At 44.9% G+C, this 12,528-nt stretch overlaps 1 protein-coding gene across 3 annotated transcripts in view; it reads left to right on the forward strand.

Moving 5' to 3' along the window:
• ece2b (endothelin converting enzyme 2b) overlaps positions 1-12,528 on the forward strand; it is a 183,454-nt gene that overhangs the window by 33,751 nt on the left and 137,175 nt on the right. The gene's annotated exons all lie outside the window — the stretch shown is intronic.

The following is a 12,528-nucleotide window of genomic DNA, read 5'->3' on the forward strand; positions in this document are numbered from 1 at the left end:
AGTAAGCGTGCAGGTGCAGCAGGCAGTGAAGAAAGCTAATCACATGTTGGCCTTCATTGCGAGAGAATTTGAGTTTAGGAGCAAGGAGGTCCTACTGCAGTTGTACAGGGTCCTGGTGAAACCGTACCTGAAGTATTGTGCGCAATTTTGGTCTCCTAATTTGAGGAAGGACATTATTGCTATTGAGGGAATGCAGCGTAGGTTCACTTGGTTAATTCCCAACATATGATGGTGAGACCGACATATGATGAAAGATTGGGTCGACTGGGCTTGCATACACTGGAATTTAGAAGGATGAGAGGAGACTTGTTTACTTGTTACATCCTCAAAAAATTCCAGAAGATTAGCCAAGCATGATTTCCCCTTCATAAATAGAAACATATGATAGAAACATATAAAACCCTTGAAGGATTGGACAGGCTAGATGCAGGAAAAATGCTCCCAATGTTGGGAGAGTTCAGAACCAGGGGGTTATAGTTTAAGAATAAGGGGTAGGCCATTTAGCACTGAGATGAGGCAGTAGAGGCCAATTCGCTGGATGTTTTCAAGAGAGAGTTAGGTTTAGCTCTTAGGGCTAACGGAATCAAGGGATATAAGGAAAAAGCAGGAGCGGGGAACTGATTTTAGATGATCAGCCATGATCATATTGAATGGCGGTGCTGGCTCGATGGGCCAAATGGCCTATTCCTGCACCTATTTTGTTATGTTTCTGTGTATTTATGTAAATAGTTATAGAAATATGTTATAGAAATCAAATAATTTTAAAAAATGACTGTCCTAATTTTCGTGACATAAAAATCTCCAGCAATTATAACATGCATTTACTCCAGCATTTTAATTCAAAAGTGATTATATGTGCTACAAACATTTCATGTTAAGCTTATGTAACAAATTGCCACTGTTGATGATTTACGTGTGCTGTACTTATTAATTACATGAAATCTGTGCAGTAAAAATATCAATTTACACTAATACAAATGAACTGAATGGAAATAACAGTCATTATTTCCAATGGTGGAATAGTGTGAGAAAACATAATCTATTTGTTCACAGGGTATTGATTGGTCACTCTGTTGAGTCTTGTTATGTGTTCACGATAATCTGTTGACAAAAAATACGATTAACAGGTTATCTCTGTGAAGAAATTTAATGCAGAATAGAGTAGTATTATCTGAATGGTGTCAAGTTAGGAACAGGGAACGTGCAACGAGATCTGGGTGTCCTAGTGCATCAGTCACTGAAAGGAAGCATGCAGGTACAGCAGGCAGTGAAGAAAGCCAATGGAATGTTGGCCTTCATAACAAGAGGAGTTGAGTATAGGAGCAAAGAGGTTCTTCTGCAGTTGTACAGGGCCCTAGTGAGACCTCACCTGGAGTACTGTGTGCAGTTTTGGTCTCCAAATTTGAGGAAGGATATTCTTGCTATTGAGGGCGTGCAGCGTAGGTTTACTAGGTTAATTCCCGGAATGGCGGGACTGTCATATGTTGAAAGACTGGAGCGACTAGGCTTGTATACACTGGAATTTAGAAGGATGAGAGGAGATCTTATTGAAACGTATAAGATTATTAAGGGGTTGGACACGTTAGAGGCAGGAAACATGTTCCCAATGTTGGGGGAGTCCAGAACAAGGGGCCACAGTTTAAGAATAAGGGGTAGGCCATTTAGAACTGAGATGAGGAAAAGCTTTTTCAGTCAGAGAGTTGTGAATCTGTGGAATTCTCTGCCTTAGAAGGCAATGGAGGCCAATTCTCTGAATGCATTCAAGAGAGAGCTAGATAGAGCTCTTAAGGATAGCGGAGTCAGGGGGTATGGGGAGAAGGCAGGAACGGGATACTGATTGAGAATGATCAGCCATGATCACAGTGAATGGCGGTGCTGGCTCGAAGGGCCGAATGGCCTCCTCCTGCACCTTTTGTCTATTGTCTATAGTAGAGACGTGAGGAACCGTAGATGTTGGTTTACAAAACAAGACAAAGTATTGGAGTAACTCAGCGAGTCAGGCAGCAGAACATGGATTGAAACATGGAGAACATATGTTGGCGATGTTTCAGGCCGGGACCCTTCTTCACACTGATTGTAGTAAGGTGAAGAAAGTTGGGTGAGAGGTGGGGGTAGGACAAAGGCTGGCAAGTAATACATGCATGTGAATTTTCCGCATTTCCGCGGATTTCCGCGTTTTTAAAATCAATTTTCCGCGCTATTTGCATGGTTTCCACGTTTTTCACTTTGCCAAATAAACAGAGAAATCAGATCGAAATAAAGAAAGAAAAAATAATAAACGATGTATAGACTTGTAAAGAACACTAGAGTTCCGCTAGAGGTCGCTAGGGGTTCCGCGAGAACCCCCCCCCCACGCGCCCTGGAAGTCTCCCTGAAAATGTGGCACCTCAGCTGGGCAAGCAGCCAATCTCAACCTCATCGGGACTTCCTTGGCCGATCGATGGGTTGAATTTGCAACCTGTGGCCGGGACTCTGGAACTCCAGCCCAGCTGGAGTCAGCACATCTATCCCCATAGCCGACTTCCTTGGCCTGCTGGATAAACCAGCAAAGCTCTGGAACCAAGAGTGCCAGAAAATCAGTGGTGGAACTGTAATGAGTAAATATTAAATTTAAGTGCAAGATTATATAACAATTAATTAAGACAGGGTTTAAATATAAAACACAGCAGAAAAGCCAATCACCACCTTTTTGGGCTGATTATCAATTAATGTGCGAATTTACCTCAAAAATTTATTAGTGTACAGTGACATATTCACATTATTTTGTAATGTCTGTTTTTACTTTGAAATTCACTAAAAGAGGCTTGAAACTGGTAATTTTGTGTGTTAAATTTCCAATTTTTTGACCCCCGTTGTGCAAGCGCTCGGCTCTTTTCCTCTTTTTTTAACCTCACTCACATGCCTGGTAATAAGTGGATATACATAGAACATAGAACAGGACAACACAGGAATGGGCTCTTCTGTCCTTAATGTTTGTGCCAAAAATGATGTAAAAATGCGAAACTGATCTCATCTGTACATGAAGGTATTTATTCACAAAATGCTGGAGTAACTCAGCAGGTCAGGCAGCAAATCAGGAGAGAAGGAATGGGTGACGTTTCGGGTCAAGACCCTTCTTCAGACTGATGTCAGGGGGGCGGGACATAGGAAGGATATAGGTGGAGACAGGAAGATAGAGGGAGATCTGGGAATGGGGAGTGGAAGAGAGGGGCAGAGGAACTATCTAAAGTTGGAGAAGTCAATGTTCATACCGCTGGGCTGCAAGCTGCCCAGGCGAAATATGAGGTGCTGTTCCTCCAATTTCCGGTGGGCCTCACTATGGCACTGGAGGAGGCCCATGACAGAAAGGTCAGACTGGGAGCAGGAGAGTCCCAGTCCTCCAGAGCTTCAACTCCCTCTCCTTTGTCCTGCCCCCCTGACATCAGTCTGAAGAAGGGTCTCGACCTGAAACGTCACCCATTCCTTCTCTCCCGAGATGTTGCCTGACCCGCTGAGTTACTCCAGCATTTTGTGAATAAATACCTTCGATTTGTACCAGCATCTGCAGTTATTTCCTTATTCATCTGTACATGATCTATGTCCCTCTATTGGTTAGGTTAGGCGGCATATGGAGTATTGCGTGGAGTAATGGTCGCCCCATTACAGGGGAGATGTGGAGGCTTTGGAGAGGCTGTCCCTCTATTCCTTGCACTTCTATGTGTTTATTTAAAAGCCCCCATCATATCTGCCTCAATCATTACCCCTGGCAATGCATTCCAGACCACCGTAAAAAAGGCTCTGACTGTCTACCCTATCTCTGCCTCTCAGAATTTTATATACTTCTATCAAGTCTCCCCTCACCCTCTGATGTTCCAGAACCAGGGGCCACAGTCTAAGAATAAAGGGGAGGCCATTTAAAACTGGGGTGAGAAGAAATTTTTCACCCAGAGAGTTGTGAAATTGTGGAATTCTCTGCCACAGAGGGCAGTGGAGGCCAATTCACTGGATGGATTTAAAAGAGAGTTAGATAGAGCTCGAGGGGGTAGTGGAATAAAGGGATATGGGATACTCCTGCACCTATTGTCTATTGTCAGTCTGTATGCTCACGACTGCACACCTACAGAAGTATTTGTCGATATACCAAATCTCCTCAGCCTTCTAAGGAAATAGAGGCATTGACGGACTAGTTATTGATGGTCGGGCAAGGACGGTGCGGTGAAGAGCCTGTTTCCACACTCTATCTCTGTATCTCACGCGCCTGGACAGCCAAGGCCTGCTGGGTCTCCCAGTTGCTAACTATTTTAACGCCCCTTCCCATTCCTATACTGACCTTACTGTCCTGGATCTGCTTCATTGCCAGAGTGAGGCCACATGCAAACTGGAGGAACGACACGTCATATTCCACTTGGGTAGGTACAACCGAATGATATATTTGGCTTAGAGATACAGCATGGCAACAAGCCTTTTGACACACCGAGTCTGTGTCGACCAGCGATCATCCGTACACTTGTTATATCCTAACATCAGGGATAATTCACAGAACCCAATTAACCTACAAACCTGTGCGTCCGTGAACATTGAATTCTCCAATTTTAGGTAACCAATTTAGAAACTGACCTTTTTCCTTTTCTCTTCCCTGTGCCCCTCTGGTTATCCAACCCCCCCTCCCTTCCACCTATGTTTCCTCCTCTGGCATCACATTTCATGTCTCTTCTATCCTATCTCCTTATCTCACACTTCTTTGGTTTAGTTTAGAGGTACAGCACGAAAACAGGCCCCTCGGCCCACCGGGTCTGCACTGACCAGCACATTAACACTATCCTACACCCACTCGGGACAATTTTTACATTTACCCAGCCAATTAACCTCCCTACCTGTACGTCTTTGGAGTGTGGGAGGAAACCAAAGATCTCGGAGAAAACCCACGCAGGTCACAGGGAGAACGTACAAACTCCATACAGACAGTACCCATAGTCGGGATGGAACCCGGGTCTCCACTGCTCCATTTGCTGTAAGGCAGCAACTCTACCGCTGCGCCACCGTAACCGCCCAATTTTAATTTGTATTTTAATCTCTGGTCTTTGCCCAACCATCTGCCAATCAGAAACCCCCTCACTAATTTTCACCTATCACTTGCCAGGCTGTGTCCCGCCACCACTGCCCTTCCAACTCTCTTCCCCCTCAGCAATCAGTCCCCACCCGAAATGGGTCAGCTTACACAACTGCACAGAAAATGGGGGCAAAAGTATAACCAATGTTGCCGTCACCCTGACAGCTACTTTCATGTGTGGCCGCATTAGGCAGCATATAGCCCCAAAGTATTTGGGCACCGAGTGTCATTAACTGCTGAGCTTCTACCTGTCCCAATGGTTGTAAAGCATGGGACTGGTACAGGTGCCGCGCAATCTGCCAGTCAGCTGGAAATTACCACACTGCCTGTCCGTTGTAGGAAAGGATCTTCCAGCCCAACACTTCTGAGCATAAATCCATCTGGCAGTGGTCAGCATGGAACATCCTGCAAGCACTGCTGGACAATGACACAATACATCCTGTGGCAGGGTTCCCTGAGCAGACTGCTCTGTTCATCTGGCAAAGTACCTCGTCGCCACATTGCCAACAAGCACAAAGACCTTGCGTGGCGAGCAGTAAGATTGGCCCTTCCAAATCTTTACTGTACTGTTGGAGTCTTCCTACCGATGCACGCTGCCCTTGTAACGGCGGTTACAGAGAGGAGACGGTTGCCCACTGAATGATTTGTAACATAATTATTCTCATAAGATTTCACAGAGCAAAAAAAACAATTGAAGATAAACATAAAAAGCTGGAGTAACTCAACGAGACAGGCAGCATCTCTGGAGTGGAATGGGTGATGTTTCGGGTCAAGACCCTTCTTCAGTTGAAGTCTGATTCCATCATAGACGAGGCCCTCACACGTGTCTCCTCGATATCCCGCAGCTCCGCTCTTGCTCCCCCTCCCCCCAGTTGTAACAGGGACAGAATCCCCCCAGTCCTCACCTTCCACCCCATCAGCCGTCGTATACAGCAGATAATCCTCCGACATTTTCGCCACCTCCTACCATTAGCCACATCTTCCCATCCCCACCCCTTTCTTCAGAAACCATTCGCTCCGCAACTCCCTGGTCAACTTGTCCCTTCTCACCCAAACCACCTCCCCTCAAGGTACTTTCCTCTGCAACTGCAGGAGATGCAACACCTGTCCCTATACCTCCCCCCTCGACTCCGGCCAAGGACCCTGACAGTCCTTTCAAGTGAGGCAGAGGTTCACTTGCACCTCCTCCAACCTCATCTACTGTATCCGCTGTTCCAGGTGTGGACTCCTCTGTATCAACGAGAACAAGTGCAAGCTGAGTGATCGTTTCATTGAACACCTCCGCTCAGTCCGCCTAAACCTACCTGATCTCCTGTTTGCTAAACACTTTAACTCCCCCTCCCAACCTTTCTGACTGACCTTTCTGTCCTGGGACTCCTCCTTTGTCAGCAAATTGGAGGAGCAGCACCTCATATTTTGCTTGGGAACTTCAGGGAACCCTTACTTTCCCTCTCTCTCCATCCCTCCCCTTCCCAGTTCTCCGACCAGTCTTACTGTCTCCGACAATATTTTATCTCTGTTTGCTTTGTTGATACCTTCTCCCAGCTAACAATTCTACATTTTCCTTGATCGCTATTTCCTTTGTCCTGTTTTCACACCGTACACTTCATTATCGATGTATCTCTCCCCTGACATCATTCTGAAGAAGGGCCTCGACCCAAACGTCACCCATTCCTTCTCTCCAGTGATGCTGCGTGTTCTGCTGTGTTACTCCAGCATTTTGTGTCTATCTTTGGTTTAAACCAGCATCTGCAGGTCCCTCGTAAACAATTGAAGACTAGTTTACAATGAAAGAAACCTTTCTCAACTTTATTGGTGGTTATTTTTTCTTATATGAACTACATTGTGTGCAAATCACATTGGGTACTGTATCACTGAGGTTAATTGAAAATTGGATACATTTTCACTGAATTGAACAAGGAATAGGTTACAATGGCTATGAATTGAGCAAGGAATTGGTACTGTATCATTGAACTGAATTGAGAACTAGATAGAGTATCATTTAATTAAACTGGGAATTAGGTACAATATTTCTGAACTAAACCAAGAATGGAGTTTTCTGTATTGAAAACTTGATATTGTTTCATTAAAGTATGTAAACAAAAATTGGTACAATATTTTAGAATTTGGTACATTTATCACTGAATGGAATTGAAAATTGGATACTGCATTATTGAACTGTGTATAGTATTGGGCACAATATTTTAGAATTGAACAAGGAATTTTGGGGGAGGGGCAGTGGGGTTGGGGGGGGAACAGTGGGGGTGGGGGGGAACAGTGGGGGTGGGGTGGGGGAACAGTGGGGGTGGGGGAACAGTGACGGTGGGGGGAACAGTGGGGGTGGGGGGGGAAGGGGGTCAGTGGGGGGCAGGGGAGAGTGGGGGTGGGGGGAGGGGAGGGAGGTGGGGGGAGGAGAGGGAGGTGGGGGTCAGGAGAGGGGAGGGGGGAACGGGTGGGGAGAGGAGAGGGGAATGGGGGTGGAGGCAGGGCTGGGGAGGGGTGGGGGTAGGGGAGGGGCAAGTGGGGATGGGGTAGGGGGGATGGAGTGGGTCAGTGGAGGGAGGAGGGGGGGATAAGGGGGATTGAGTGGGGGGGGGGGTTGGGGATGCTACACCAATACAGGAGAGGCTTTGAGTCCAGGGCTCACTCAGTGATGACACCCTGTCCCCTTCCCTGTTCCCCCTCTACGAGGAATGGGCCCAACGGGTCCACTCGGTGTAGAATTTTTTTTAAATGTCTTGTTGATGAACATGTTGATGAATGAATGGATGAATAGCCTTCATTGTTATACAAATTACGTTGCCCACAGTCAACAATGAGAGGCAATAAAAAAAAGCAATAAAACACACAATCACAAAAACCAACATAAAACAAAAAACATCCATCACAGTGGTTAGTAAGTTTGCAGATGACACCAAAATTGTTGGAGTCACAGACTGTGAGGAAGGCTGTCAAAGTGTACAGTGGGATCTAGATCTGCCACAGAAATGGATGGAAAAAATGCAAAATTTAGTTTATTCTGAGCAATATGAAGTGTTGGACATTGGGATGTCGAATATAAGAGGAATATATACAATTAATCGCAAGACCCTTAACATCATTGATGTACAAATAGATCTTGGGGTCCAGGTCTGTAACTCACTGAAAGTGGCAAGAAAGGTTGACAGAGTGTTAAAGAAGGCATTGAGTATAAGAGTCAGGAAGTCATGATGCAGCTTTGTAGAACTCTGCATTTGGAGTATTGCGTGCAGTTCTGATCATCCCAATACAGGAAGGATATGGAGGCTTTGTAAATAGTGCAGACAAGGTTTACCAGAATGTTGTCTTGTTTAGAGTGTAATAATTACAAGGAGAGATTGGACAGACTTGGATTGTTTTCTCTGGAATGCCAGAGGCTGAGTGGAGACCAGATAGAAGTATATAAAATTATGTGAGGCATATACACCAATCAGCCAAAACATTATGACCACTGACAGGTGAAGTGAATAACGTTGATTATCTTGTTACAATGGCACCTGTCAAGGGGTGGGATATATTAGGCAGCAAGTGAACAGTCAGTTCTTGAAGTTGATGTGTTGGATGCAGGAGAAATGGGCAGGAGTAAAGACCTGAGCGACTTTGACAAGGGCCAAATTGCTATGGCCAGACGACTGGGTCAGAGCATCTCTGAAACGGCAAGGCTTGTGGGGTGCTCCCCGTCAGCAGTGGTGAGTACCTACCGACAGTGGTCCGAGGAGGGACAAACCACAAACCGGCGACAGGGTGTTGGGCACCCAAGGCTCATCGATGCACGAGGGCAACGAAGGCTATCCCGTCTGGTCCGAACCGACAGAAGGTCGACTGTGTCACAAGTCACAGAAAATGTTAATGGTGGTCACGGGAGGAAAATGTCACAATACACAGTGTATCACCCCCTGCTGCGTATGGGGCTGCACACAGAGGACCAACAGCATATTAGGCAGGTGGTCATAATGTTTTGGCTCATCAGGTCATAATGTTTTGGCTGACCTTTTTCCATGATTGAAATATCAAATACTAGAGGACATCGGTTTAAGGTGAGCAAGGCAAGGTTTAAAGGAGAGGTAGCTTTAGAGATTGTGGAGACATTAGTGATGATCTTTCAAGAATCATTATAGTCAGGAGTGGTCCCAGTGGATTTTAAAATTGCAAATGTAACTCCATTGTTCAAGAAGGGAGTGGGGCAAAAGAGGCAAAGTTATTAGCCGGTTAGTTTTGCAACATTTTCGAATCCATTTTTAAGGATGAGGTTTCCGAGTGCTTGGAAATAAAATAGGCCAAAGTCAGCATGGTTTTCTGAAGAGGAGATTTTGCTTGATGAATCTGTTTAAATTTTTGAGGAAGTAAATAGCAGGATTGACAAAGGAGAGTCAGAAGATGTTGTATATCTGGATTTTCAGATAAATCCAGACCTTGGATAAGGTGCTGTACGTAAGGCTGCTAAAGAAGATGAGACCACTCGTATTAGAGGGAAGATGTTTGGCTGGATAGAAGTTTGGCTGAACGGCAGAAGGCAAAGGGTGGGAATAAAGGGGGCCTTTTCTGGTTGGCTGCGAGTGACCAGTGCATCAATGCTGGAGCCACTACTCTTCACGTTGTATATTAATGCTTTGAATGAGGGAATTGAAGGATTTGTGGCTACATTCGCAGAAGATACAAAGATAAGTGAAGGGGCAGGGTGTAAAGAAAGTAGGGGCTCTGCAGAAGGATTTGGACAGGTTGGGAGAGCGGGCAGAGAAGTGGCAGATGGAATATAGTGTCGCAACGTGTGCAGTCATGCACTTTGGTTGTAAATCAAGCCATAGCCTATTTTTTTAAAATGGGGAGAGGATTCAGAAATCAGAAGTACAAAGGAACTCAGGAGTGCTGGTGCAAGATTCCTAAAAGGTTAATTTGCAAGTTGAATCGGTGATAAGGAAGTCAAATGCAGTGTTAGCATTTACTTCAAGAGGACTAGAATATAGAAACAGGGATGTAATGCTGAGGGCTTTATAAGGTGCTGGTCAAACTGCATGAAAGACCAGTATATCGTAGGAAGGATGTGCTGACATTGACAGGGTCCAGAGGAGATTTACGAGAATGATCCTGAGGATGATTAGGTTAACCTATGATGAGCGTTTGATGGCACTGGGCCTGTACTCACTGGTGTTTAGAAGGGTGAGGGGGGACCTCATTGAAACTTACTGAATAGTGAAAGGCCTGGATACAGTGGATGTGGAGAGAATGTTTCCACTAGTGGGAGAGTCCAGGACCAGAGGCCATAGCCTTGGAATAAAAGAATGTACCTTTAGAAAGGAGATGAGGAGGAATTTCTTTAGTCAGAAAAAAAGTGAGACCCCCGAATAGTCAACGGGAATTAGAAGAACAAATGTGCCAGGAGATTGCAGACAGCTGCAGGTCAAAGAAGGTTGTTGGAGTAGGGTATTTTAAATTTCCCTATATAGACTGAGAAAATCATAGTGGAAAGGGTTTAAATGGGGTGTAATTCCTCAACAGTGTTCAGGAGAGTTTTCTGAAGCAGTGTGTGGAGGCCCCCACACGTGACAGGGCAACGCTGGATCTAGCATTGGGAAATTGGGAAGGGCAAGTTAATGAAGTGTGTGTGGAGGATCCTTTTGGGACCAGTGACCACAGTTCGATTAGTTTTAAGATAGTTATGGATCGGGACGGAGAGGGTCCACGTGTTAAAATGCTCAACTGGGGTAAGGCCAACTTTGAGGATATGAGAGAAGGTCTCGCTCAAGTTGACTGGAGCAGGTTATCTGAGGGGAAAGGAACATCGGCCAAGTGGGATGTTTTTACAAGTGTACCGAAGAGAGCTCAGGGTGTGTACGTCCCTGTTAGAGTGAAGGGCAAGGCAGGCAAACGTAAGGAAGCTTGGCTGACGAGGGAAATTGAGACCTTAGTCAAAAACAAGAAGGATGCATGGGACAGGTACAAGCAGCTGGGATCAAGTGCATCCCTGGAGGAGTTTCAGGAACTAAGGAGTAAACTGAAAAAGGAGATCAGAAGGGCAAAAAGGGGCCAGGAGATAGCTCTGGCGGGTAGCATTAAGGACAATCCCAAAAGATTTTATAAATACATAAGGGGGGAAAGGGTAACTAGAGAGAGAGTGGGTCCTCTCAGGAATCAAAGTGGTCGCCTCTGTGTGGAGCCACAGGAGATGGGCAAGGTCCTCAATGAGTATTTCTCCTCTGTATTTACCGAGGAGAAAGACAGTAGGACGGAGGAACTTGGAGCAGTCACTGGAAGTTTCATGAGAGCAGTCAGTGTTACCGTTGAGGAAGTACTGAAGGTACTGTCGTGTATGAAGGTAGACAAATCTCCAGGGCCCGATCAGATATATCCGGGGACATTGCGGGAAACTAGAGGAAATTGCGGGAGCCCTGGTTGAAATTTACGAGTCGTCCTTAAATACAGGAGAGGTGCCGGAAGACTGGAGGGTGGCAAATGTTGTACCTCTTTTCAAGAAGGGCTGCAGGGAAAATACTGGGAACTATAGGCCGGTGAGCTTCACATCTGTAGTTGGAAAGTTACTGGAGAGTATTCTGAAGGATAGGTTATACAGGCATTTGGATGGACAAGCCTGATTAGGGATGGTCAGCATGGTTTTGTACGTGGGAGGTCGTGTCTCACAAATCTGACTGATTTTTTGTGAAGACGTGACCAAAAAGGTCAATGAGGGCAGAGCTGTAGATGTTGTAGATCCTACGTTCTGTGAATTAGGTACAGCATTATTTAAATGAATTGAAAATTGAATACATTATCATTTAACTAAGCACAAAATGAATTGGACAGTGAATTTGGTAGTGTCATTGAACTGGATAGGGAATAGGTTTCCCATGAATTTTGAATTGAATTGGGTATTGCATCGTTGAACCAAATTGATCATGGTTTATGGCATAATTGATCTGGAATTTGTATGGGTATCATTGACTGGAACTGGGAATTGGGTACAGTATTGAGAATTATAGCAAACCTCATCGCATCTCATCTAGATTACATATATAGTCTGTATTCATCTATTTTACTTTTTCATGTCCTTTCCTAAGAATGAAAGACCACAAGCGTGACGCTGAAACAACCCCCTGGCTTCACACCCTTGTTCTCTGATGTATGCCAACAAAAAATAGTCCAATATCAATATGCAATTAATAGCAGCTCTAATCCACTTAACCGTTTACATTAAAATATATAATAAACATACTGTCACCCTTTCCTTCTCTTCCGAGATGCTGCACAGTATGTTCATTATATATTTTAATGTAAACGGTTAAGTGGGTTAGAGCTGCTGTTAATTGCATATTGATATTGGACTATTTTTTGGTCTTTCATTCTTAGGAAAGGACATGAAAAAGTAAAATAGACGAATACAAACTATATATGTAATCTAGATGAGATGCTTGATGAGATTTGCTATA

This window comes from Rhinoraja longicauda, chromosome 13 (genome assembly GCF_053455715.1).
Source record: "Rhinoraja longicauda isolate Sanriku21f chromosome 13, sRhiLon1.1, whole genome shotgun sequence".
Classification (NCBI taxonomy): domain Eukaryota; kingdom Metazoa; phylum Chordata; class Chondrichthyes; order Rajiformes; family Arhynchobatidae; genus Rhinoraja; species Rhinoraja longicauda.